The sequence below is a fragment of the Mustela nigripes genome, chromosome 1, assembly GCF_022355385.1.
Source record: "Mustela nigripes isolate SB6536 chromosome 1, MUSNIG.SB6536, whole genome shotgun sequence".
Classification (NCBI taxonomy): Eukaryota; Metazoa; Chordata; class Mammalia; order Carnivora; family Mustelidae; genus Mustela; species Mustela nigripes.
In genome coordinates, this window is record NC_081557.1 from 262,617,484 (window position 1) to 262,641,508 (window position 24,025).

Below are 24,025 nucleotides of genomic sequence, written 5' to 3' on the forward strand. Positions count from 1 at the left end.
ACCAGTTTTAATATCTTTATGTTTCTCTCACTAATTAACAAGTTAAGTAAAGTCTTTGACACATGGCTTATTTCATATTCACCTAAGAGTCATTTTTAAAGAGTACTTTTATTTTTTTTTATTTTTTTTAAAGATTTTATTTATTTATTTGACAGAGAGAGATCACAAGTAGGCAGAGAGAGGAAGGGAAGCAGACTCCCTGCTGAGCAGAGGGCCTGACGCAGGACTTGATCCCAGGACCCTGAGATCATGACCTGAGCCGAAGGCAGTGGCTTAACCCACGGAGCCACACAGGCACCCTAAAGAGTACTTTTAATTTTTTATTTTTATAAACATATATTTTTATCCCCAGGGGTACAGGTCTGTGAATCACCAGGTTTACACACTTCACAGCACTCACCAAAGCACATACCCTCCCCAATGTCCATAAACCCACCCCCTTCTCCCAACCCCCCCTCCCCCCAGTCAGTTTGTTTTGTGAGATTAAGAGTCACTTATGGTTTGTCTCCCTCCCAATCCCATCTTGTTTCATTGAGTCTTCTCCTACCCACTTAAGCCCCCATGTTGCATCACCACTTCCTCATATCAGGGAGATCATATGATAGTTGTCTTTCTCTGCTTGACTTATTTCGCTAAGCATGATACGCTCTAGTTCCATCCATGTTGTCGCAAATGGCAAGATTTCATTTCTTTTGACAACTGACAGAATGGGAGAAGATATTTGCAAACGACATATCAGATAAAGGACTAGTGTCCAAAATCTATAAAGAACTTAGCAAACTCAACATCCAAAGAACAAATAAATAATCCAATCAAGAAATGGGCAGAGCACATGAACAGACATTTCTGCAAAGAAGACATCCAGATGGCCAACAGACACATGAAAAAGTGCTCCATATCACTCGGCATCAGGGAAATACAAATCAAAACCACAATGAGATATCACCTCACACCAGTAAGAATGGCTAAAGAGTACTTTTAAAAGAAAATTATACTTCAACACAGAGATGATGGGAAAAAAAAAATAAAAGAAAACAGAGAACAAGTCCTATCTACTCATTCCAGTACCCAGACCCTGCTACTCCTACTTCTAGACTACACCATCATTTGAGTTGATAGATTCTACATTTTGGCAAGCCAGTATGAGCTGAGTTTCTATTTTTTATATCCAAGATTCTGACACTCCGTTCCAATGTTTTCCCCATACCACCAAGCAATTCTCCTACCAGCTGCGTGTCCAGCAGTTCAACCAATTCTGACACTATCTACCCTGAGATAGCATCAAATTCTACATTTGAAGGATTCAGATCCATGAGACTGCCCCCTACCCCAGATGCTAATCACAAGCTTAGATTGTTTACCTGCACCTCTGAGGCACTCCTATAAGTTCCAGTGTCCCCCTCCTAGCATTTGATTACTTTGGAAGATTGGCTCACAGAACCCAGGAAACATTTTATTTTTACTACATCCCTGGTTTATATAAAAGAGTATAACTCAGGAACAGTCATATGGATGAGACCCACAGGGCAAGGTGTAGGGAAGTGGGTGCAGGGTCCCATGCCCTCTCCAAGTGAGATACCATCCTCAAATCTCTTTGTGTTCATCAACCTGAAAGCTGTCTGAACCTTGTTCTTCGGGGGTTTATGGAAGCTTTACTACATGAATATAATTGATATAAGTCACTGCCCACTGTTGATAGTTTCAACCTGTTGCCTCTCTCCCTTCTCTGGGGGCGGGGATGGGGGAAGGGCTGAATTTCCAAACTTCTAATCCCTGGGTTGATTCTCCTGGCAACCAGACGCCATCATCAGAAATCACCTTGTTAACCTAACAAAGATACCTTTATGGCTGTCATCACTAGGGAATGAGGATGAAGACCAAATATTTGTTTCTTGTTATAAACCACAATATCACAGTATCCATAATGGTGGTCTAAATTCTGGTGAGCTCTAATCCCAGAAAAAATGCAGTTTGATATCAATTTGAATATACAGCCTGGTGAGATCGAGAAATTTAGGATTACATGTTAAAATAAAAATGTTTAGTCTTCATTTTAGCTGAGGTCCCCAAAACAATAGATACTTCATGCCACCTCCACAGTGTGTCACCATTAAGGCTACAAAGGCAATTCTGAAAAATAATTTTGTGACCCTTCACTGGCCATTAGCTTTAGCTTATTTAAAAAAAAAAGAAAAAGAGGTTGGAGAGGCTGAGAAAAGTATGGGATACTGGAAGACGGTGCTATGGGGGATATTGTCACTGTGCTGTGAGCTCCCCTTTCACGAGGCAGAAGGAAAGTCTGCCTTCTCCAGACCTCAAGTCAAGAGCCACTCAGATAGTGAAGTATGTGGGCAGCTATCGGAATCACAGCTGAGGATAGAAGGAGCTTGAGACTGCCGCTAGTTACTGGAGTGACAGAGAAGTAAAAGTGTAGTGGCTGCACTGGGGCTGGCAAGTGTTCCCAGAGTTTACTGGGGTGAAAAAAGGCATGAAGATTTCCTGAGGATTAGATGTGCATCATGCATGAGAAAGCTGGTTTCTTAGAAGTTTTCTTAAATCTTGTCTAAGAAGACTATGCGAAGGTCCAAGGAGACCTCAGCAGAAAGAATCCAGAAGGGTCTCATTAGGTCCCTAGTAGAGGAAGGAGTCACAACAATTAAATGAAACGGTCGCCCTCTCTTGTGCCAAATGGACCTCAGGCAAGAAATCATAGTAATTCTGTCGTTCTTCACTTTGTCAGGACATGCTATTAAGTCTTAAACTGAGACTGCATTTGGGACAAAAGAGTAACCAGAAAATTCATGGGCATTGGTTTAAGTTTCATTTCAGTGGATGGGAAAGAGCTTTAAAAAAACTTTAAAGTAGGCTTGAATGACTTGCACAGAAGGTAAATTAGGCTGTTTTCTCATGACATTCCGTGAGTCCTTCTTGGCTAACGTAATATTTACATATCTATGAAGTCTTTACATTGCTTGATTATGACATGAAGGTTTCCTTTCTCAGTTAAATATTGCTGAAATCAGGACATACCTTGCAATCAACATGTATGTTTAATGTTATGAAAAAGTATAACTTTTTTTTTTTAATTTAAAAAATTAAATAATTAAAAAATGTTGTTCGGCTAATGATGAGCTGTAAGTATGCACTGACCAAACATGCTTGAACATGTGCCAGCAACAGGCCTCTGGGGGACAGGATGACATACGTCCTTAAAGCCAAGCAGCTGGGAAGGCCTGGCCAGCTCAGATGGAACCCTGCCAGCTTCTTTTTTTCTGTTATGTCCCCTTCTCCAGGGTTCACCTATAGTTAATTAGATGATTCCTTGAAATGTGTTTACTCAACCACAAATCTTATACTGCTTGATCACACTCCTTCGACTCCTTTGTTGATTGTTCTCTTGTATCTAATAAAGATGGGACTGAGGAGTTGTTCTGGGCGGCGGCAGCCTTCTCAACTGCTGACCCCTGCCTGCTCCTGTTCTGTTGAAGCTGACTTGTTTGTGTCTCATTCTTCGCCCATGTGCCGTTAGCTTAAGAATGAGAGAAATATGGTAATATATCAAAAACACGGCTGCCCATTAGCACTCCATTCCTACCACCAAATCAGAAACGGCACAGATCATATTTTTATAATGAAATCTGACAACCTAAGAAGTAGTGGCCTTTCACCTCCTGTTTGGGCAACAACCACGTTTCTGAAATCCCAAGAACTGTATTACTAGGTGCCCATCATCAGAAGAGGTGATAAGGTCGAGATCAGCCAAGCTGTCCGAGAGAAAGGGCTTACAAGCCCGGTACTTCCGTAGGTTCCATCACTGATTCGGGTAGCATCACCTTCAGGGAACCCAAATGTCAGCCCCAGTCCAGTGTCTCCAGGTTCAGGGAACAGGGCAAGACAGGACAGCATAGATTGCCTGGGCTCCAGAGATTTCTTCATACTATAGAGTGGAGTGACAGTGACAGACGGCCAGAAAGCTACCTGAACAGAATATATCAGTTTTATCTGACGCTGAAAACATCAAATGATTAGGTTTTATTTCACAGCTATTTCCTGAGGAAACTCTTACTGGGTGAGGTAAACAGTTACAGCAAAGCAAGCTGTTTTAGCTCGTCTTACCTAAGGTCTGTCCCACCCACAGGCTGAGCACTCTCTCTCCTCCCTCCTGGATGGAGAGTCTGTGAGAAACTGATGAGCTATAGGTCAAGGTTGTGCCATTCGTTCTCTGAAAACCAAGAGAAAGAGGCCAGTAGACCCAAAGGACCAACCTGCTTACTCCCAGGTTGCTACTAGAACCAAAAGTCAGAAATATCCCTTTAAAGTTGGAAAATGTCACAAATATTTCTAAGACACAGCTATTTAGGGATGAACTACTAAGCCTCCAAACTGGCAAGCAGGCCCTGCTGCAGGCATTGACCCAAGTCACAAGGAAGCTTCCAGGTGTGAGGGAAGATGCTGTCATCGTTTCTCCTCCCATAACAAAATGGTCCCCAGAATCCCAGACATCGTCACTTCCCTGAGCACCGGCATGTCCCAGCAAGCCTGGGCCAGGACATGTCTGGTGTCTGTTGCCTCTCAGTCCCAGACCTCATTTTTGTTCAGTCATATATGTTGGCAAAGAGCCAGCATCTTTCTTTCCATCTGCTCACCTCTGACTAGACTGCTCCCCTCTGTCATTAGGACTTTGTCAGAAACATCTCTTCTACCCTTACAAATATCTGTGACTTCGAATTCGGGCTGAAGGGATTCGACCTTAGTCCTTTTTCTGCCACCATACCCCTGGCCTCCTTTTGCAAACTTGATAGTCCTCTGCCCAGAAAACTTCTATATATTGACAAAGGTTCTCTGCCTGGTTAAACTTTAATCAGGCTCTAGAATCTTCCTAAGCCCATATGTACACTTCCTTGTAAAACTAGTTTTAGCAAGAACCCTGCTAATTCAGTTCTACCAGAACTGATAGCCTATCTACCAGAACAGATACCATATCTGATCATGTCCCTCATCCCCCCGCACCCCCAAGTGACGTCTGATCCCCCCGGCCGGCCTTTATTTAGCACCCCCCCCCCCCCCCCCATGTCTGTTTAGCCAGAAATCCTCTGCTTCCCTTGATGTTTCCACTTAGTGATTCTGCATGAACTGACCCCCACCACACTGCTCCTTGACTATCAATTCCCACTGGCCCATGCTGTGGTCAGGTTTAGCATGATCTCTCTCTTCCACTATAAAAACCCACTACCGTGGTCTCTACCACCATTGCAATTGTCCTGAATAAAGTCCACCTTACCATCTTTAACAAGTGTCACTGAATTTTTTTCTTTAGTAATATCAACCCTGTGGCAGCAGGGTTAATGCTCTGAATGTTTTAAACTGGTGTGGATTCTGTTTCCCTCGTGGAGCATGTTTTCTAGTCACCGTTCTATCATCGTATGTTTGGGGGAGGGTCTTCCACTTTGGAAATGAATAGAAATGGGCACAGGGATGGCAGGGATGTAAGAGAAAGCCCAAACAGCCGCAGCCTGGGGCTGTGGGAGAAGAGTGGATAGAACGGAAGCAGGAGTCAGCCTTGTGTGCTTTGCGGTGGTCCTAGAACGCCTGGTAGTTAAAGTATATAATTTAATAGGACATCTGTGGGTTAACGGATTCTGTGCCACGTTCTGTTCAGAATTCTGGAGTAGATCAGACTCTAGCGTGGCCCCGTGGTAACAGGAACATGACACCAGCAGAGCAGAGTGGAAAACATTAACCGAGTACTTAAGGAGATACAGAAAGGGTCTAAGCCAGCACACCGGGGTCTTAGGGTCTCGTGTGGCAGACGATTCTGAGATAAAACTCAACAGCCCAGCTGCACCGTAAAGCCTCAAAGGTGTCATTAAACTGAAGGTCAGCTCTTCCTTACTGCCAAACCCTCACCTGAGAAACCAATCACAGGAGATTTCTAATGTGGCTTCCCTCCACGTCTCCTTTGTCCATCCACCAAGGTGACCACGTGTAGTAGAAGGCTGATAAACCGCGTAAGACTAACTCCTTACTTAATCCTTCCAATAGGAGACAAGGGAGTCAGTCTTCCCAGCTGGGGTCATCACAATATTAATCCATTGTGGATCTTTTTCTGTACGTCATCAGGGATGCCACTGAGGAAGGCACTGTGTAGGAATACTGGCAGACATCTGTGATTTGGGAACAGGAACACATCAGCTATTTAGGCTCCTGATAAAGTTTAGGCAGATACATCTAAGTGTTAGCTCTCGTTCCTTCTGATCCGAAATAGAAAATAAACTCCACTTTCTTTGCACACCTGAATGGTAGAGCAAGAGAATCTGTGACTTCATTTCATGTTTGCCAGGAAAAATAAATTGAGCTCCACTTAACCAAAAGTCTTGCCACAACTAGAAATTCCTTTATTTTTTTTTATTGGTTTGTTTTCCTTGTCAGAGAATGGTCATTGAGATGGTCGTTAACTGAGATGGGAAAGATGGAGAACATAGGCGAGGTGGGAGAAGGAAGGGCTGTGAATTGTGTTGGAAAGGAGGTTCATGCTCGTCGCAGTTAAATAGCTGAAGTTCATATAAGAGGTTAGAGCTAGAAAAACTATCTGCATAGAGACACTGTTGAAGCTATGAAGCTGAATGAAATTGACCTCAAAGAGAGGATAAAAAGAACAAATAACCTTGTAAGGCACACTCGTTTCAGGGGCAAATGGCAAAAGATGAGTAGCTGTGAAGTGAAGCCCACAGGAGACACAGAAACCAAGGGCAAGAGAGTTCTAAGAAGACCACACTGAAACTGTTCTCATAGTTTACTTCCTGTCTTCACAGGGAGAGAGAACATGGAATTAGGTCACCTGCTGAGATTAGGGGATGGAGGGCACCTCTTGTGGGGGAAAGTTTAAAAAAAGTCATTGACGACTGAAAGTATTGCTGGACGGTGGAGAAGATGCAGCTGAAATCATAGCATGAAGCTCTAACATATCAAATGGGACTGATTTCTTTTGACTCCCCTGCATGCTACCAGGAAAATGTCTTTATTAAGAAAGCTAGTTTATTAGACCTCAGGAAGAGAGAAGAGCACCTTGGCAGAATCTTAGCAGCCTGTTGGCAGAAGGAAGTCAGAGGAGGATATTGATAGGATTTAGAAACGGACTGGGTGGTTTTTAGTCAGGTTGGGATTATGCGGAGTTATGACATAATAGACTGGGAATGATATGCCCAGCGAGGCAAGGGTCTTGAAGCAAATTTTTATGGTCAAGCTGTCCATCTTATTTCTCAGGAGCAAATACTTCCTGGAACAAGAAGTTAAGATATTCTGTGCTTGTTCTTGGAATCATTAACCATAGGGACAAGAAAGGATCTCCAGTTATTGTTTAGCATAGGAACAGGAAATTGGTTTTGGTTTCAGTTCTCATTTTATCATTTTCTCTGGAAGTATCAAGAAAGGAGCAGGAGTAAAAAGAAAAACATGTGATTATTCAGGATTAAGAACTGACCAGACGTGTAATGTAAACCTGTTAAACAGAACGCAGCTGAAATAGCAGAACATTGAGGTCAAGACCGGGAAGAGTTCAAAGTCTAGTAGAAGGAAAGGAGCAGAGGTTGAAGTAACAAATATTATAGTTAATGAGGTAAGAATCTTAAAAAGTCCTATGATAGCAGGGTGATTTGAGAAAGAATAACAATGTATTTTTAAACATGAGGGGGTGGAGAGCCTGAGTGACTCAGTTGGTCGAGAGCTTAACTCTGGTTGAGGTCATGATCTCAGGGTCCTGGGATCGAGTCCGCATTGGGCTCTGCACTGCACGAAGTCTACTTGGGATTCTCCCTCTCTTTCTACTATTCCCTTTCTCCCCGCTTGTGCACTCTCTTCCTCAAAGAAATAAATTAATACTTTAAAATAAATAAAATAAAAAGAAAGAAAGAGGGCGCCTGGGTGGCTCAGTGGGTTAAGCCGCTGCCTTCGGCTCAGGTCATGATCTCAGGGTCCTGGGATTGAGTCCCGCATCAGGCTCTCTGCTCAGCAGGGAGCCTGCTTCCCTCTCTCTCTCTCTCTCTGCCTGCCTCTCCATCTACTTGTGATTTCTCTCTGTCAAATAATAAATAAAAAAATCTTAAAAAAAAAAAAGAAAGAAAGAAGGAAATATGAAAAAATGATTTCTAACACTTACTAATTACAGGTAATAGGTTCCCATAATTATACCAATATTTGTAGAGTAACCTAGGATAAATGATTCTTTTGTCATTTTCACCAAATTTGTGATTGATAAATTCATTCTTGGGCTTTAAAACTAGTTCAAATCTCATCTCTGTGAAGCAGTTCTGCTTTTCTCAGGTATCCCCTCTGCAAACTCTCACCACACTCTGTCTAGACCATCCCATCACAATACAGTAAGTATATTGTTCACACGTGCAAGGGAACTGAAAACTATATGGCTTTTTAAAACCCAAACTGATTGCACACACTGCTGTCCCTGAGGAAGTAGCAAAATTTCTCTATAGAGTCTTCTGTTTAACAAGAGATTCACAGTCCACTGTGGCTGTGACCTCTAGAGTATGATTTGGAATAATCCAGTGAAACTAAGAGAGAATAAAATCTTGGTTTGCTTTTAAAATGGGCAGGAGTTGGGGGATTGGAAGAAGATCAATGGGGGAAATGGGAGGAGACTATTGAGAGAGCAAAGGACCAACACTCACAGGGGCCAGGGGAGGGACATCAGCCAGCTGCCGGTAATGAAGGTGGCCTAAGGGATTCGAAAAAGAGAGTAGGGCAGCATTCACATTTAATAGCTTTCCATGTGGTTCTTTGTCACTATATGACCCCAAATCTTTAATAAAGTACACTAATGCATGAATGCCTGTGTTTTGCAAGAAATCAAGGAAAGGGTGCTGAACTCCTCAGCTGGCTCTGCTCGGGACACAGGAAACAGAGCAGCCATGGAAGGGGAAGCACAAGGAAAATCAAGTCATTGAAGCTGTCGGAAAGTGGAGTGAAAAGACCATGAGAATAGAAGTCCATGGAATCTAAAACAACAATGAAATCTTGCCAAAGGTGATGTGTTTCTCCTGTGATATGCAGTAAGTACTTGGATAATTTTCCTTAAATATCTAAGGAAAAGGGATCCTAGCTGCCATCTCAGACCAATATATGACTATATATATGTCCATTACCATATGTCACACACTGACATATGTATGACATATAGTAAGTGGTCACTAAGTATTTGTTAAATAAAGATAAAATAATTTGTTAAATAAATAGATAAAAATACATGGATAAAAAACAGTTCTATTTTATTAGGGCTAGAAGATTTAGATGTTTCTTGCTGTTGTAAGAAATTATCAAAAAGCAGGAAATAATGTCTTACACTTGGGAGAAAAGGGTCTCATATAGATACATGTCATGTTCTAACCTTTGAAAAGTATAAATTAAAAAAAAAAGAAAAGTATGATTAACAAAACTGGGAAGGTAACACTGCAGTTATTGAGAGAGGTTCAAGCATAAAGGGAAATGAAATCCTTACAAAAGAATATAGGAGTGTGCAGAGATCATAGGAAAGAAATAATGACCAAGTTGACAAGCTTAGCCTCGACAGTACATGTTGCTTAGGTGATTAATTCTTACATCATCTCCGTAAGGGAGACAGAAGCAACATGTATAACAAACAGGAAATCAGAGGCAAAAAAAGAAAAAAAAAAATCAGATTGAACTGATGTGTAACATTCAACAAATCAGTAGTAGTGTCCAAAGCCCAGTTTCCTATTCTAACATTGGCAGTGAGGAAGCGAAGACTGCAAAGGAAGACCACTTTCAAAATGCAGAAGATTCTCAGCCAACCCCCCTGGAATTACAAAGCCTTGTTGGTATTTTATTTCAATACCCATCTCCCTGCTAAAAGAAACCATCCCCGTCATAGACTGGCTGTTGCTTTTAACATTAACCTTTTGGAAAATTTCAGATAACACTGGAGGCCCTCTAGAAAATTAAGAATCACGGTATTAGTGGTAAATTGTAATTTAAAAATAATAGACAAAAACTTTCATTTTAAATCACTTTCCCCATACCATTCTGATGGAATTGAAAGCAATAAACCTTGCTTCAAAGACCTAGATTTACAGGTCACATTTATAATATTAAATCACTCTTCCAGACTAAAGCAGAAAAATGGAGATTAAAGCAATGTGGTTTTTTTCTTTATTTATAGAATCAAGGCAAGGAGAGCAAATTTAAGATGACAGAAAGTGCTCTCGACAGAGTAGATGGGGAGTGTGAGGATTACTTCAAGCCATGAAATCACTCTACTTAAATATGTAATTTCAGGGCCAGCTAGCTGAACGTAGTAGGGAGAGATGGACTAAATTTGAAAGTAAGAAACTGATTATTTTTTGTATTTGTTAGGAGTTTACACAGCATATGTAATATATAAAAGCCTTCTATGCAGACCAGTTTATGGAATCATATGCTACTGGAATAATTATTAGAATATTTAATAGAAAAGTACAAAATCTTTGTTCTACTCTCCTAGAAAAATCAACGGTGCTTGCACTTCTCATTTTTGAAAAAGGATTTATAATACTTAGTACCAGAGGATTTTTGCAAAGTGCTTTTAGAACCTGAGTAAAGAGATTGCTCTCAAATACAAAGCACTGAACATTTTTTCGCTTTCTTTTCTCGTAAAAAATAAGGATTCCATCCAGTCCATCAAGTCATTTTACAAAGCCAAACAAATCACTTATTTTCTTCTCCTTCATATTTTCCAGATTTCTAGGCAATTTTTCAGAAACCATTTTTCCTTCATTTTTAACAAAAGAACCTTCCCTCCTATCCTCACAGTTGCCTTGCACATCTGAGACTGACTTTATAATCTTATTACTTCTATGCTCATTGTTATATAGCTATCCTAAAACAAAGCTGTCATCGACTGAAAACTGTATAAAATAAGTGAAAACTGCTGATATCAGAACAAATGAGGCTATTTATGGAGAGCTTACAATGTTAATGATAGTCAGCCATCACTTGGATTTAGCAGGAACTCAAAGATGAACAGGGTAGTGACTAAGCTTGATAGTGAAAAATAAAAGAGAAGGCTTCAGTTATGATCTGATTGGAGGTTGTTGGTATTGGAAAGCTAGAGAGGGAAAACTAAAATCCGCATAAATGCAATTTTGAAGGGGAGCTTATCTGGCTGTCTCTGAGTTGGAGCCAAAAGCAAAAAATAAGGAAGCAAGTAGTCATTGAGAATGCCCTGCCCACTGGAGCAGTTGTAAGTTGGCTTCCCAAAATGTTTGTGACAGAAGTTGCTGTTTGGCTTCCTAGGCTATTTGCTGCAGATTGTGGACAAGTGTTCTATTGTCATATATGGGATGGTCTTGCCATTGTCCGTACAGTCAGTCTCTCTTCTCCATTTTTGGTTGGTATCTTACCTGTGAGAGGTTAACCAATTCATGAATGGCTAGAGGTCCAATCTTCATTGCTCATGGATTGTAAAGTCACTTTCATAATCAACCGTATAGCAAGATTTTCTTGATTTTTTTTTTTTTTTTAATCATCTGGGCAATCATCTGAGGAGAGATTGGCTGTTCTGGGCAGGATGTAATGGAGCAACATAATGACAATTGTGACAAGAACAAGAACAATTAATGGTTCCTACAAAAAGCATAGAAACAGGAATTTGAATGGTCCAACTTAGGTCAAGAACAAATTTCATAGACCATGAGGAACCATCTTAGAAAGACAAGTGGCTTTTTCATTATGGTGATGTATACCTGTCTGCCATGTCCAATCATTGATACAAGTAGAACATGATACAGATGCCACCATGACTAGCCCACAAGAAATCTAGAGCAAGGTTGTTATCCATCAGGATTTGAGCCAACGAGTTGAGACTGATCTGTATTCCACCTAAAGCAGAGATGGTATCATTAAGAACTTCTGCCAAAGTTAATGATAACTTCTCACAGTCTTTTCCATTTTTATGATTACCACAGATGGGAACACTGATTTGATTGTTTGCATAAACTCTGAGTCAGTGATTCTCCCAGGTAGAATACCTAAATAATTAAGGGTGGCATTGTTTTGGAGTTTGTATCTGAATCAGAATTTCCAGCCTTGATGATTTATAGAATTAGGGTTTCTATGTACAGACAAGTCTCAGAGTATTAGTCCTAAACTGTATGAGGTGCTAGCTGAGGCAAACAGGACCAGGAATACTGGAGACAAAGAAAGTAGTATCCAGTAGGGCCCATAGAGAGCTAGGGAATGGGGAGAAGGAATGGTTCACGACAGAAAGTCACAACCAAGATCCTACATTAGTTGTGTTATATATTTGGATCTCAATTAAGTCTCTCACAATGGCAAGTATTTGGTACACCACCATATGACTGTTGTTGAATTCAAATTTAACATAACCTTGGTTTTGATCATTAGATTGCAATATTTTTTTTTTTTTCTGGAAGGGAGAGATATAGCAAGATCACAGGTAAAGTTATGAAGGTCACTTGCCCATGTTTAAGGTGCAAGTGGAAGCGTCATTTGTTATAATTCCCTATTACCCCATTTGATGAAACCAGAATTTACCAGTACTTATGGGGATAGAGTGACAGATGGAATGTCGAGCAGTCAGTAAAATGGGAAGCAGTGACTACACTTTGAGATAATCTAATAATGACATTAGAATGGTTGTATTTTGATGTAAATATTATCATAAGGAAAAAAGAGAAAAGGGATCATTATGGGTGGATGACAACCAGAGATCTGTAGAAAATAAGAATGATCATAAGGAAGGAATGGGAAGCAAAATAGAAATTATTCAGAGGCTCCAGTCTGACAACTTGGGTGAATCTGTCAACTGTCTGAGCTCCTCAGCTTATTTCAAGGGTCTTGGGTCAGTGGTCTATTTCTGAAGATCAGCTATTTTTAGAGGATCTCTGAAAATCCTCAGGTTGAAGTTTCTTATTGGAAAATCCTTTTAATTATGTAGAATTTGGATTTTTTCTTTTCTTTTCTTTTCTTTTTTTCAGTCATCAACTGATTACTTCTTTAGTTGTGAAATGTGGGGCACAAGGATTAACTTGTTTCTATGTTACTTGCTACATTTGCTGTTAATAATACCTGCTAAGGTTCTGTCTAATAAGGTTCAAGAACAGTTTTTCTCTGATGTCTCTTCCAGCAGACAAATACTGGTTGAAAATCATGAAGAGGCTCTTCTTTCTTGGAAAGAGGCTGTAGGAAGGTAGCCTCAACCAATTGGTGATAGGACTTAGTATACTATTTGGGTCCCTTGTAATATTTTGCCATGTGTGTTTACCACAGGATGAAGTCTGGTATCAGAGGTGAAATTCCTAAATGTATGGGTCTTCCAGTTACCAATTCATAGAAGGATTACCAACATGTCCCCAATGGAGTAGACCAAATGGCCGTAAGGGCTATTGGGAATACTGTTGGCCATGAGAGCTCAAGGATTTCTGAAAGCTTTGTTAATTTTAATTTGCAAATGACACTGGTTCTTTGACTATTTCCAGAATATGGTGGGTGGTGAAGGCACTGTAGTTCCTGAGTAAGGGTAATGCCTTACTGAGTTATTTTATAATAATTCCCATAAAGTATATATATTGATCACTTGATATAAAAGTCAGTATATCCCAGGTTAAAAACAAAATCCAGCAGCTTTTTAGCAACTATAAAGGCTATAACTTTTTTGGCAAAGAAATGTTTCAATCCATCCTAAAAATAAACATAGAAAAACTATAACATATTCAAATCCTAAAGAGGAAGAAAGTTGGCTAAAATCCATCTGAAGGTGTTCATAATGTGTTTTTAAGTCTTAATTCCTGGTCATGCCCCATCTTTAAAGTTTTCCCAAGATTTTTTTTATTAATTGGTAACACATGGCCAATGTGTCTGTATCATGGTAAGGAGTTTCATGAAGAAATTTAACTAATATCCATTTGAAATCATCTGATGTTGCCAAGTAGCTAACTTGAGAGTGCCAGAGATGATCTTAGTGAGGGGTTCAACCATATATTTTCTATTCTTTCTTTGCCAAATCAGGAGTTAAATGTTGATATTTTATAATGGTCTTTTTAAAATTCTTCCAAATATTCATCCTTAAAGGGTTTAGTTAAGATCATAACCTCAGTTAAGACTACTTGTTTGGCATAATAATCTGTAAAAGCATTTCCTTCTGCCTTTATTCTCTCTTTTTCCTGGGCCTCAACCTTCATAACAGCCTCCTCTCTAGGAGGTAGAGATACATTCAAAGTACCTTCATTGCTCTTTGTTTTTGATTAGGGTTCCAGCAGAAGTGAGAATTTCCCTTTGTTTCCAAAAAATCCCAAAGGCATGTCCTGGTCCAAAAAGTTGTCTCTCGTTTGTATACATGTTGACAAGCTCTGGGAATGACTGTAAGTTCTGCCATCTGATCTAATTTTACCTATATAGAGGACTATATTCTAAAAGAGAGCTTAAATTAATAATATCATATCCTGCCTGATAATCTCCAGTTTCAGTTTGAAGGTAGGATCCATCGACATATAAAATATTAGGTTAGGATTCTCAGTGGGAGTCTCTAATAAATCTGAATGAGATGGAGAAAGGAGATTCCCCTTCTGGTTGAGACGGAATTCAGGATGTTGCAGCAATGAATAGTAATGTGAGGGGGTGAAAGTCATAAAATCTCATAAGATCTTAATTGGCAGGCTGAAAGGTATTATTGTGTATTTTCAGTCAATAGTAGTGTCTGTAATGTGTGAGAAGCCAAGCAGGGAACCTAAGACTAGTTCTGCAGAAGGATCAACAGATTTTACAGTAGCAGCTAGTACCTTAAGACAAAAGGACTCCAGCAACCAGGCCAATATTGCGGTTATGATAAGGAATGATTTTGATAGTTTCCAGGAAGCTGAGTTCAAATTACAAGGGCTTCTCCATATTGCCCATGCACAAATAAACAAAAGGACTCTCTCTAGTTAGGAATGCTGTTATGAATTAACAGCAGGTACACTTTCTCTCCTAAACAAATAAATCTTAAAAAAAAAATTTAAGAGGTTAAATCTCAAGTTAAGTTTTCTTACTATAATAGAATAAAATCAAATTGTGATTATATTTAAATACACTGTCGGAACAATGACCATTTCTGATAATGGAGTTTGGAATTTATTCAAGAAATATTCAGCATCAAATAAATACTAATTTTGGTAGTAAGTATAATGTATTTTGTTTATTTTTATTTTTTAAATATTTTTTATTTATTTATTTGACACAGAGAGAGAGCACAAGCAGGGAGAGTGAGTGACAGAGGGAGAGGAGAAGCAGGCCTCCTGCTGAGCAGAGAGTCCAATGCAGGGCTCCATCCTAGGACCCTGGGATCATGACATGATTCTAAAGACAGACACTTAACCGGCTAAGCCACCCAGGTACCCCAATGTATTTTGTTTAAATATGAATCCCTATAACTTGCCTTTTCTTCTCAACAGGTTTTGGTTAACAATGTTGCTCTACATCACTGCGGTATTTGCAACATCAGAATCTAGGTTTTTTGTGCTAAAGTTTACATTCAGAGAAAGGAAGAATGTTCACAGTGAGCATGAAGCATGTGGAGGCTTTGTCAGTCCTCGGCAAGGATTTTAGAGATTGCCTTTGTGTCTTGTAAGTGAGCATGTGAGAGGGAATATAAGTGGGGTCCTCAGAGAATCCAGTGTTCTGTCTAGTTTGTGGATTTTAAGGTTTTACTTCCATGATTTACCTCTGGGACAATTTATTAAATATTTTGTTTAAGAGATAATTTGATTTGGAAGCTTCTTCAGAAGAATGAAAAACACTGTCCAGCAGCCCTGAGAAATCTTACTTCCATTCTTTTGGTGCCTCTCAGAGGCATTCAAGGTGCCTCTCAATGAACGATATTGTTTAAGTCAAATGCTCCTCAGAGGGGTCATCAAAGGCTCAAATTATTCTTGGTGAAGTAATGCCATTTAGAGATATAGTGGCTTGAATAATGAAGATAAGGACAGTACATATAAGAAATAGGACTTTTCCCTGGAAGAGCAGAGGATTTAGACTTAGAGGATCCAATGAGAACTGACAACAGTAGACCAGAAACAACACTTACACGCTTTGTGTCTTGGGTCTCTAACCTACTGTGTCTGTCTTCCTTTGAATTCAGACCCCAAAATTTTTGTTTCCCCCACCTACTACTAGCAGGTGGAAAACTAGAGAGAATGCTCTCTCTGAATCAAAACCAAGTTTTCTGGACAAAAGCCAATGCTAAAGGACAAATGTATCAAGTTTCATTGGTGACCAACACCAAAACCTGTCCAAACAGACACTAGACCAGTGAGAACTTCAAATTTCATCCAGCTGTGAGTCTAGCTGGAACTAAATATTTGTGGATCTGTGCCTTTTATTCTTTTATTCTCCTTCTTGTGACAAATAACACTAATAGATAGCACAACACAAAACAGAAGCACAGAGAGAGCAAAAAAGGATGGAAAGAAATGCCTTAATTCTACCAAGGATGTCCAACAAATGGAAACCAATAACAAAACCCATGTACCAATCTGTAAATAAATAACCAAGGCAAAGAAAGCAGTTTCAGACCTTGTACCAACTTAACATGCTGTCACGGACTTGACAAGCCATGAGCAGGGAGGCGTAAGGGGACTTTGTCGTTACTGCACCACGTAGAAGGCAGGGACCCACAGCTTTGAGCAATGTACACTGCATCTTAATGGGAACTCAAAGAAAACACAAATCAACAAAGCTCACCCAATGGGAGCAAACATCGGCTATTTATTCAAAGTTTTCTATATAGCAAAGGAGTCATCCACTTGCGTTTTGGAAAGACTTAACGATGGGCAAGGGGATATGAAGATTTTATAGTGAAAATAAAAAGGCATGGCTTCAAGTATGACATGTTTGGAAGGTGTCCATTTGGGGAAACTGGAGAGAGACTAACTAGAGGGCAGGCATCTTATGTGATTGGTTTGGGAACACATTGTATTTTCCCAGTTGGTCCTGAGATGGAAGCAGGTGCAAAAAATAGAGAAGTTGTCAGTAATTGACCAAATCCTGACCATTCTGGACTGGTTGATAAAAAGGTTGTGGGTCGGGACGCCTGGGTGGCTCAGTGGGTTAAGCCGCTGCCTTCGGTTCAGGTCATGATTCCAGGGTCCTGGGATCGAGTCCCACATCGGGTTCTCTGCTCAGCAGGGGGCCTGCTTCCCTTCCTCTCTCTCTGCCTGCCTCTCTGCCTACTTGTAATCTCTCTCTGTCAAATAAATAAATAAAATCTTAAAAAAAAAAAAAGTTTCTCTCTGTCCTCCCCCTTCTGAAAAATTGGCAGCAATTTCTTAAAAAAAAAAAAAAGGTTGTGGGTCAAAGTTCAGTGGTCTGGTCATTGTTCATTTGTATAGTTCCTCAAAGCCGACAAATCTATTTTCCCTTCATAAAAGTATTTAATTGTGGCAGAGTCTTAATTCAAGCTGCTATAACAGAATGCCATAGACTGGTGGCTTATAAACAACAGAAATTTCTTTCTCACAGTTCTGGAGGCTGGGAAGTCCTAGATCAAAATGACAGCAGATTTGACTCCTGGTGAGGACCACTTTCTGATTCGTAGATGGCTGTCTTCTCTCTGTGTGTCCTTAAATAGCAGAAGGAAGGAGAGAGCTCTTGGGGTTTCTTTTATATGGCCATTAATCCCCATCTTGAGGTCTCCATCCCAATGACTTAATCACTTCTCAAAGGCCCTACCTTCTAATACCATCACATCAGACATTAGGACTTAACATAGGAATTTTGGAGTGATGCAAACACTCTGTTAATAGCACACAGACATAACATTTGAGCAGAGAAGACATTTTGTTAAAAAAAAATTTGATAAACCAGAAATCAGATGAAATTTTTTTAAATGGAAGATCTTCATCTTTGAGATGTTATTTTCTAGTTACTGCATTAAAAACCAGACTGGTTGACCCTGAAGGCTATAAGTAATTACCTTCAACCAATATGACATTCATTAAGTCAAATTCTTGATTCTTAAATCTCTTGTTATGCTTGCCTTGGGGTAGCCACAGCAAAAAGTAATTTGGAAATATATAATAAAACTTTATTAACTGGCTTCTTAAATTCAGAATACTTGATAATTCAGATAAGGAAAATACTGAAGCTATTTACCCACAAAGAAGTATTTTGCTAGCTCAGTAAATGACATACACGTAAAAGTTTAAAAATAAGCTTTTCTTATTTATACTTTTCAAGTTTTATCAAAATACAACTGACATGTAATATTGTATTAGTTAAAGGTATAAAACATAACAATTTGATGTTATGATCACAATTAGTTAACATCCATCACCTTTTATAGCTTTAATTATTTTTCTTATGTTGAGAATTGTTAAGATCGCCTCTCTAAGCAACTTAAAATATGCTGTAAGTATTATTAACTATGGTCACCAACTGTGTGTCACCTTCAAGAACTTATTTACCTTATAACTAGAAATTTACACTTTCTGATCCCATTCATTCAGAGCTCCCACCTTTTACCCCATTTCTAGAAACCACCAACTGCTCTCTATTTCTATGAGTTCAAGTTTTTTAGATATCACATATAAGTGTGAGATCATACAGTATTTGTCTTTCTCTGTCTCACTTATTCCACATAGCATACTGCCCTTAAAGTCCATCCATGTTGTTACAAAAGACAGGATTTCCTTCTTTTTTATGGCTGAATAATATGCACTTATATATTTAATATATCCAGTAATATTCAGTATATCCATTAGGATATTCAGTATATCCATTAGGATATTCAGTATATCCTAATGGATATACTGAATATTACATGGATGTGTGTGTGTGTGTGTGTGTGTGTGTGTGTATACACCCTACTTTTTTTCATTGATTAATCATCAATGGACACACTGGTTGTCTCCATATCTTGGCTATTGTAAATGCTGCAATGCATAAAAGGGGACAGCTGTCTTTGACATAGTACATCATTCCTTTTGTATATACCCAGAAGTGAAATTGCTGGATCATATGGTAGTTCCATTTTTAATTTTTTGAGGAAACTTCATACTGTTTTCCATAGTAATTCCACCAATTTACATTCCCACCAACAGTGGGCAAAAGACCCATTTTCTCCACATGCTCCTCAGCTTTTGTTATCCCTTGTCTTTCTGCTGATAGCATCCTGACAGGTGGGATAAAATATCCCATTGTGGTTTTGATTTGCATTTCTCTGATCATTACCATGTTGAGCAACTTTCAGGGATATGTTGGCCACTTGAATATCTATTTAGGAAAAGTGTTACTTTGGATCATTTGCTCATTTTTTAATTGGATTATTTGGTTTATGGCTATTGAGTTGTGCAAGTGATTTATATATTTTGGATATTAACCCCTGATCAAATACATGACTTGCAAATATTTTCTTCCATTTCATGGATTGTCTTTTGATTTTGTTGACCATTTCTGAGGTTGTTCAGAGCTTCTCAGTTTGATATAGTCACATGTGTACTTTTTTTGTGTTTTTTTTTGTTTGTTTTGTTTTTTAATTTTGTTACTTGCGCTTTAGGTGCCATATCTAAAACAAATTGCCAAGAGCATTATCAAGGAGATTTTTCCCCCAAATTTTCTTCTAGAAGTTTTATGGTTTCATGTTCTACATTTAAGTCTTTAATTCATTTAGAGTTAATTCCTGTGAGTAGAGTAGGATAGGGGTCTAGTTTCTTTTTTCTTTTCTTTTCTTTTTTGTTTTTTGTTTTTTTGTTTTTTTGTTTTGTTTTTGAATATCCAACCTTCCTTGCATCATTTAAGGAAAAGCCTTGTCTTTTTTCCTTGAGTATTCTTGTCTCCCTTATCAAATATTAGCTGGCGACATCTACATCAGTTTGTTACTAGAATCTACGTTCTGCTCCATTGGCCTATGTGTCTGTTTTTATGTCAATACCATACTGTTTTGACTGCTGTGGATTTGTAATATAGTTTGAAATCAAGAAGTGTTATGCTTCCAACTTTGTTCTCCTTTGTCAATATTGCTTTAGATTTGGGGGGGTCTTTTGTGGTGACAAACACATTTTAGGGTATATTTTCCTATTTCTGTAAAAAAATCCATTGGAATCATAATAGAGATTGCATCGAATCTAGAGATAACTTTGGATAGTATGGACATTTTAACAATATTAATTCTTCTAGTCTATGAATGCAGAATATTGTTCCATTTACTTTGTCTTTCTCAAATTATTTTTCAATGTCTTATAGGTCTCAGTATAGAAAACTTTCACCTACTAAATTAAATTTATTACCAAATATTTTATTGTTTATGAAGCTATTGTAAATGGGATTTTATTTGTTCATCAGGTAGTTTGTTGTAAGCATGTAGAAAATGCTACTAATTTTTGTATGCTGATTTTTTGTATAATGCAGCTACCAAATTAATTAATTATTTCACATAGTTGTTTTTGGTGGAGTCTTTAAAAACTTTCGAGGGCACCTGGGTGGCTCAGTTGGTTGGACGACTGCCTTCAGCTCAGGTCATGATCCTGGAGTCCCGGGATCGAGTCCCACATCAGGCTCTCAGCTCTCAGCTCTCTTCTCCCTCTGACCTCCTCGCTCATGTTCTCTCTCACTGTCTCTCTCTCAAATAAATAAATAAAATCTTTTAAAAAATAAAATAAAATAAAAATAATAATTAAAAAAATAAAAACTTTCCAAATATAAAATCATGTCTTATTTTTGTTTGTTTGTTTATTTATTTATTTTCATTCCTTTTTTGATTTTTTACTTAGTTAATATACAGTGCAATATTGGTTCCTGGAGCAGAATTCAGTGATTCAGCACTTACATACTACACCTAGTGCTGCTCACAAAATGTAGCCTCCTTAATACCCTTCACCCATCTATCCCATCATCTGCAAATAGTAAAGTTTGACTTCTTCCTTGCCAGTTTGGATGCCTTTCATTTCTTTTGGTTGTCTGATTGCAGAGGCCTAAGTATTCCACTCTATTAAATAGTAATGGTGAGAGTGGACATCCCTTTCTTGTTCCTGACCATAAGGGGTGATATTAGTTTTGTGTCCTTCATATACGGCCTTTATGATGTTGAGGTCTGTTCCATCTACCCCTACTTTGTTGAGGGTTTTAATCAAGAAAAGATGTTGTATTTTGTCAAATGCCTTTTCTGCATTTATTGAGAGGATCATATGGCTTTTGGGCTTTCTTTTATTAATATGGTGTATCATGTTGATTCATTTGTGGATGCTGAACCACCCCTGCAGCCAAGGAGTAAATCCTACTTCATCATGGTGAATAATCCTTTAACGTACTGTTGGATCTGATTAGCTAGTATCTTGTTGAGAATTTTTGTATCCATGTTCATCAGGCCATTGGTCTGTAATTTTTTAGTGGGGTCTTTGTCTGGTTTTAGGCTCAAGGTAATGCTGTTCTTATCGAATGAGTTTGGAAGTTTTCTTTCCATTTCTATTTTTTGGAACAGTTTCAGAAGAATAGGTATTAATTCTTCTTTAAATGTTTGGTAGAATTGCCCTGGGGAGCCCTGGGCTCTAGTTTGTGGGGAAATTTTTGATCACAGATTCAATTTCTTTGCTAGTTATGGGTCTATTCAGATTTTCTATTTCTTCCTGTTTCAGTTTTTTAGTTTATATATTTGCAGGAATTTATCCATTACATCGAGATTACCTAATTTGTTGACATATGATTGCTCGTAATTGTCTCTTATAATTGTTTGTATTTCTTTGGTGTTGGTTGTGATCTCTTCTCCTCTATTCATAATCTTAACCTATTTGGGTCCTTTCTCTTTTCCTATTGATAATATATCTAGGGGTTTATCAATTTCATTAATTCTCTCAAAGAACTAGATCCTTGTTTTGTTGATCTGTTCTACTGTTTTTTTTTTTTTCTATATCATTGATTTCTGCTCTGATCTTTATTATTTTCCTCCTGCTGGATTTAGGCTTTATTTTCTGTTCTTTATCCAGCTCCTCTAGGTGTAAATTTAGGTTGTGTATTTGAGACTTTTCTTCCTTCTGGAGGGAGGCCTGTATTGCAGTATCTGTCCCTCTTAGAACTGCATTCTGAAGGTTTTGGACTGTTGTTTTCATTTTCATTTGCTTCCATGTATTTTTTTAATTTCTTCTTTAATTTCCTAGTTAGCCCATTCATTCATTAGTAGGCTATTCTTTAACCTCCATGTATTTGAAGTCTTTCCAAATTTTATCTTGAAGTTGACTTATGGTTTCATAACATTGTGGTCTGAAAATATGCATGGTATTTTCTCAATCTTTTTGTACTTGTTGAGGCCTGATTTGTGACCCAGTATATGATCTATTCAGGAGAATGTTCCATGTGCACTTGAAAAGACTGTGTACCCTGCTGCTTTAGGATGAAATGTTCTTGAATATATCTGGTAAGTCCATCTGGCCCAGTGTCATTCAAAGCCCTTGTTTCTTTGTTGATCTTCTGCTTAGATGGTCTTTCCATTGCCATGAGGTGTTAAAAACATTATTATTAATGTTTCCTTATGTTTTTTTTAATATTTTATTTATTTGTCATAGAGAGAGAGGGGGGAGCCAGCGAGCACAGGCAGACAGAATGGCAGGCAGAGACAGAGGGAGAAGCAGGCTCCCTGCCGAGCAAGGAGCCCGATGTGGGACTCGATCTCTGGACACCGGGATTATGACCTGAGCCGAAGGCAGCTGCTTAACCAACTGAGCCACCCAGGCGTCCCTCCTTATGTTTTTTATTAATTGATTTATATTATTTATAATTGTTAGATCTTCTGGATGTATAGACCCTGTAATTATGATAAAATGACCTTCTTCAACTCTTGTTTTAGTCTTTTTTTTTTTTAATCTAGTTTACCTAAGTATGGCTACTCCAGCTTTCTTTTGTGGTCCATTTACATAATGGATGCTTCTCCATCCCCTCATTTTTAATCTATGGGTATCTTTATGTCTAAAACAAGTCTCTGGTAAACAGCCTATAGATGGAATTTTTTTTTTTAACCATTCTGAGACCCTATGTCTTTTTATTGGAACATTTAGTCCACTAACATTCAGAGTGATTATTGAAAGATATGAATTTGGTGTCATTTTATTATTTGTAGGGTTGGTGTTTCTGGTGATGTTCACTGTTTTTTTCTAATATTTGTTGCTTTGGGTATTTCTTCCCCATTCACAGAGTTCCTCTGAATATTTCTTGCAGGGCTGGCTTAGTGGTCACAAACTCCTTTAGATTTTCTTCATCTGGGAAACTCATCTCTCCTTCTATTCTGAATGACAGACTTGCTATATAAAGAATTCTTGGTTGCATATTTCCTCATTCAGCACATTGAATATATCCTGCCACTTTCTTCTTTCCTGCCAAGTTTCTGTGGATAGATGTGTTGCAAACCTGATCTGTCTTCTCTGGTGGGTTAAGGACTTTTTTTCCCCCTTGCTGCTTTCAGGATTCTTTCCTTCTCTATGTATTTTTGAATTTAACTATGATATGCCTTGGCAATGGTTGGCTTTTGTTGAATATAATGGGAGTTCTTTGTGCTTCTTGAATTTTGAAGCCTGTGTGTTCTTCCCCCAGATTAAGGAACATTTCAGCTAGAATTTGCTCAAATAAACCCTCCTATTATATAAATGTTATTCTGTTTTAATAAGTTGCTTAGCTCCCTAAGCCTACCTTTCTGGCCCATTACCTTTGTTTCCCTCTTCTTTTCAGCTTCATTATTTTCCATAATTTTGTCTTCTGTATCACTGATTCATCCCTCTACTTTGTCTATCCTTGTTTTTATGGACTCAATTTGTGTTTGCATTTTGGTATAACATTTTTAATTTCAGCCTCACTAGATTTAGTTCTTTTATCTCTGCTGTAAGGGATTCTCTAGTGTCTTCTGTGCTTTTTCTGAGCCAAGCTACTATCCTTATAATTGTTGCTATAAATTCTAGCTCAGACATTTTACCTATATATGCATTGATTAAATCTCTGGTTGTCGTTTCTTCCTGCTCTTTCTTTTGGAATCAATTCCTCTGTGTAG

General features: G+C 38.5%; 1 long non-coding RNA gene across 1 annotated transcript; it reads left to right on the forward strand.

Moving 5' to 3' along the window:
• The first annotated feature begins 7,445 nt into the window (after positions 1-7,445).
• On the forward strand, positions 7,446-15,553 carry LOC132016033 (uncharacterized). Its single transcript, XR_009403867.1, has 3 exons — positions 7,446-7,615; positions 8,857-9,062; positions 15,456-15,553. It is a non-coding gene; the product is annotated as an uncharacterized LOC132016033 (long non-coding RNA).
• Positions 15,554-24,025: the final 8,472 nt, after the last annotated feature.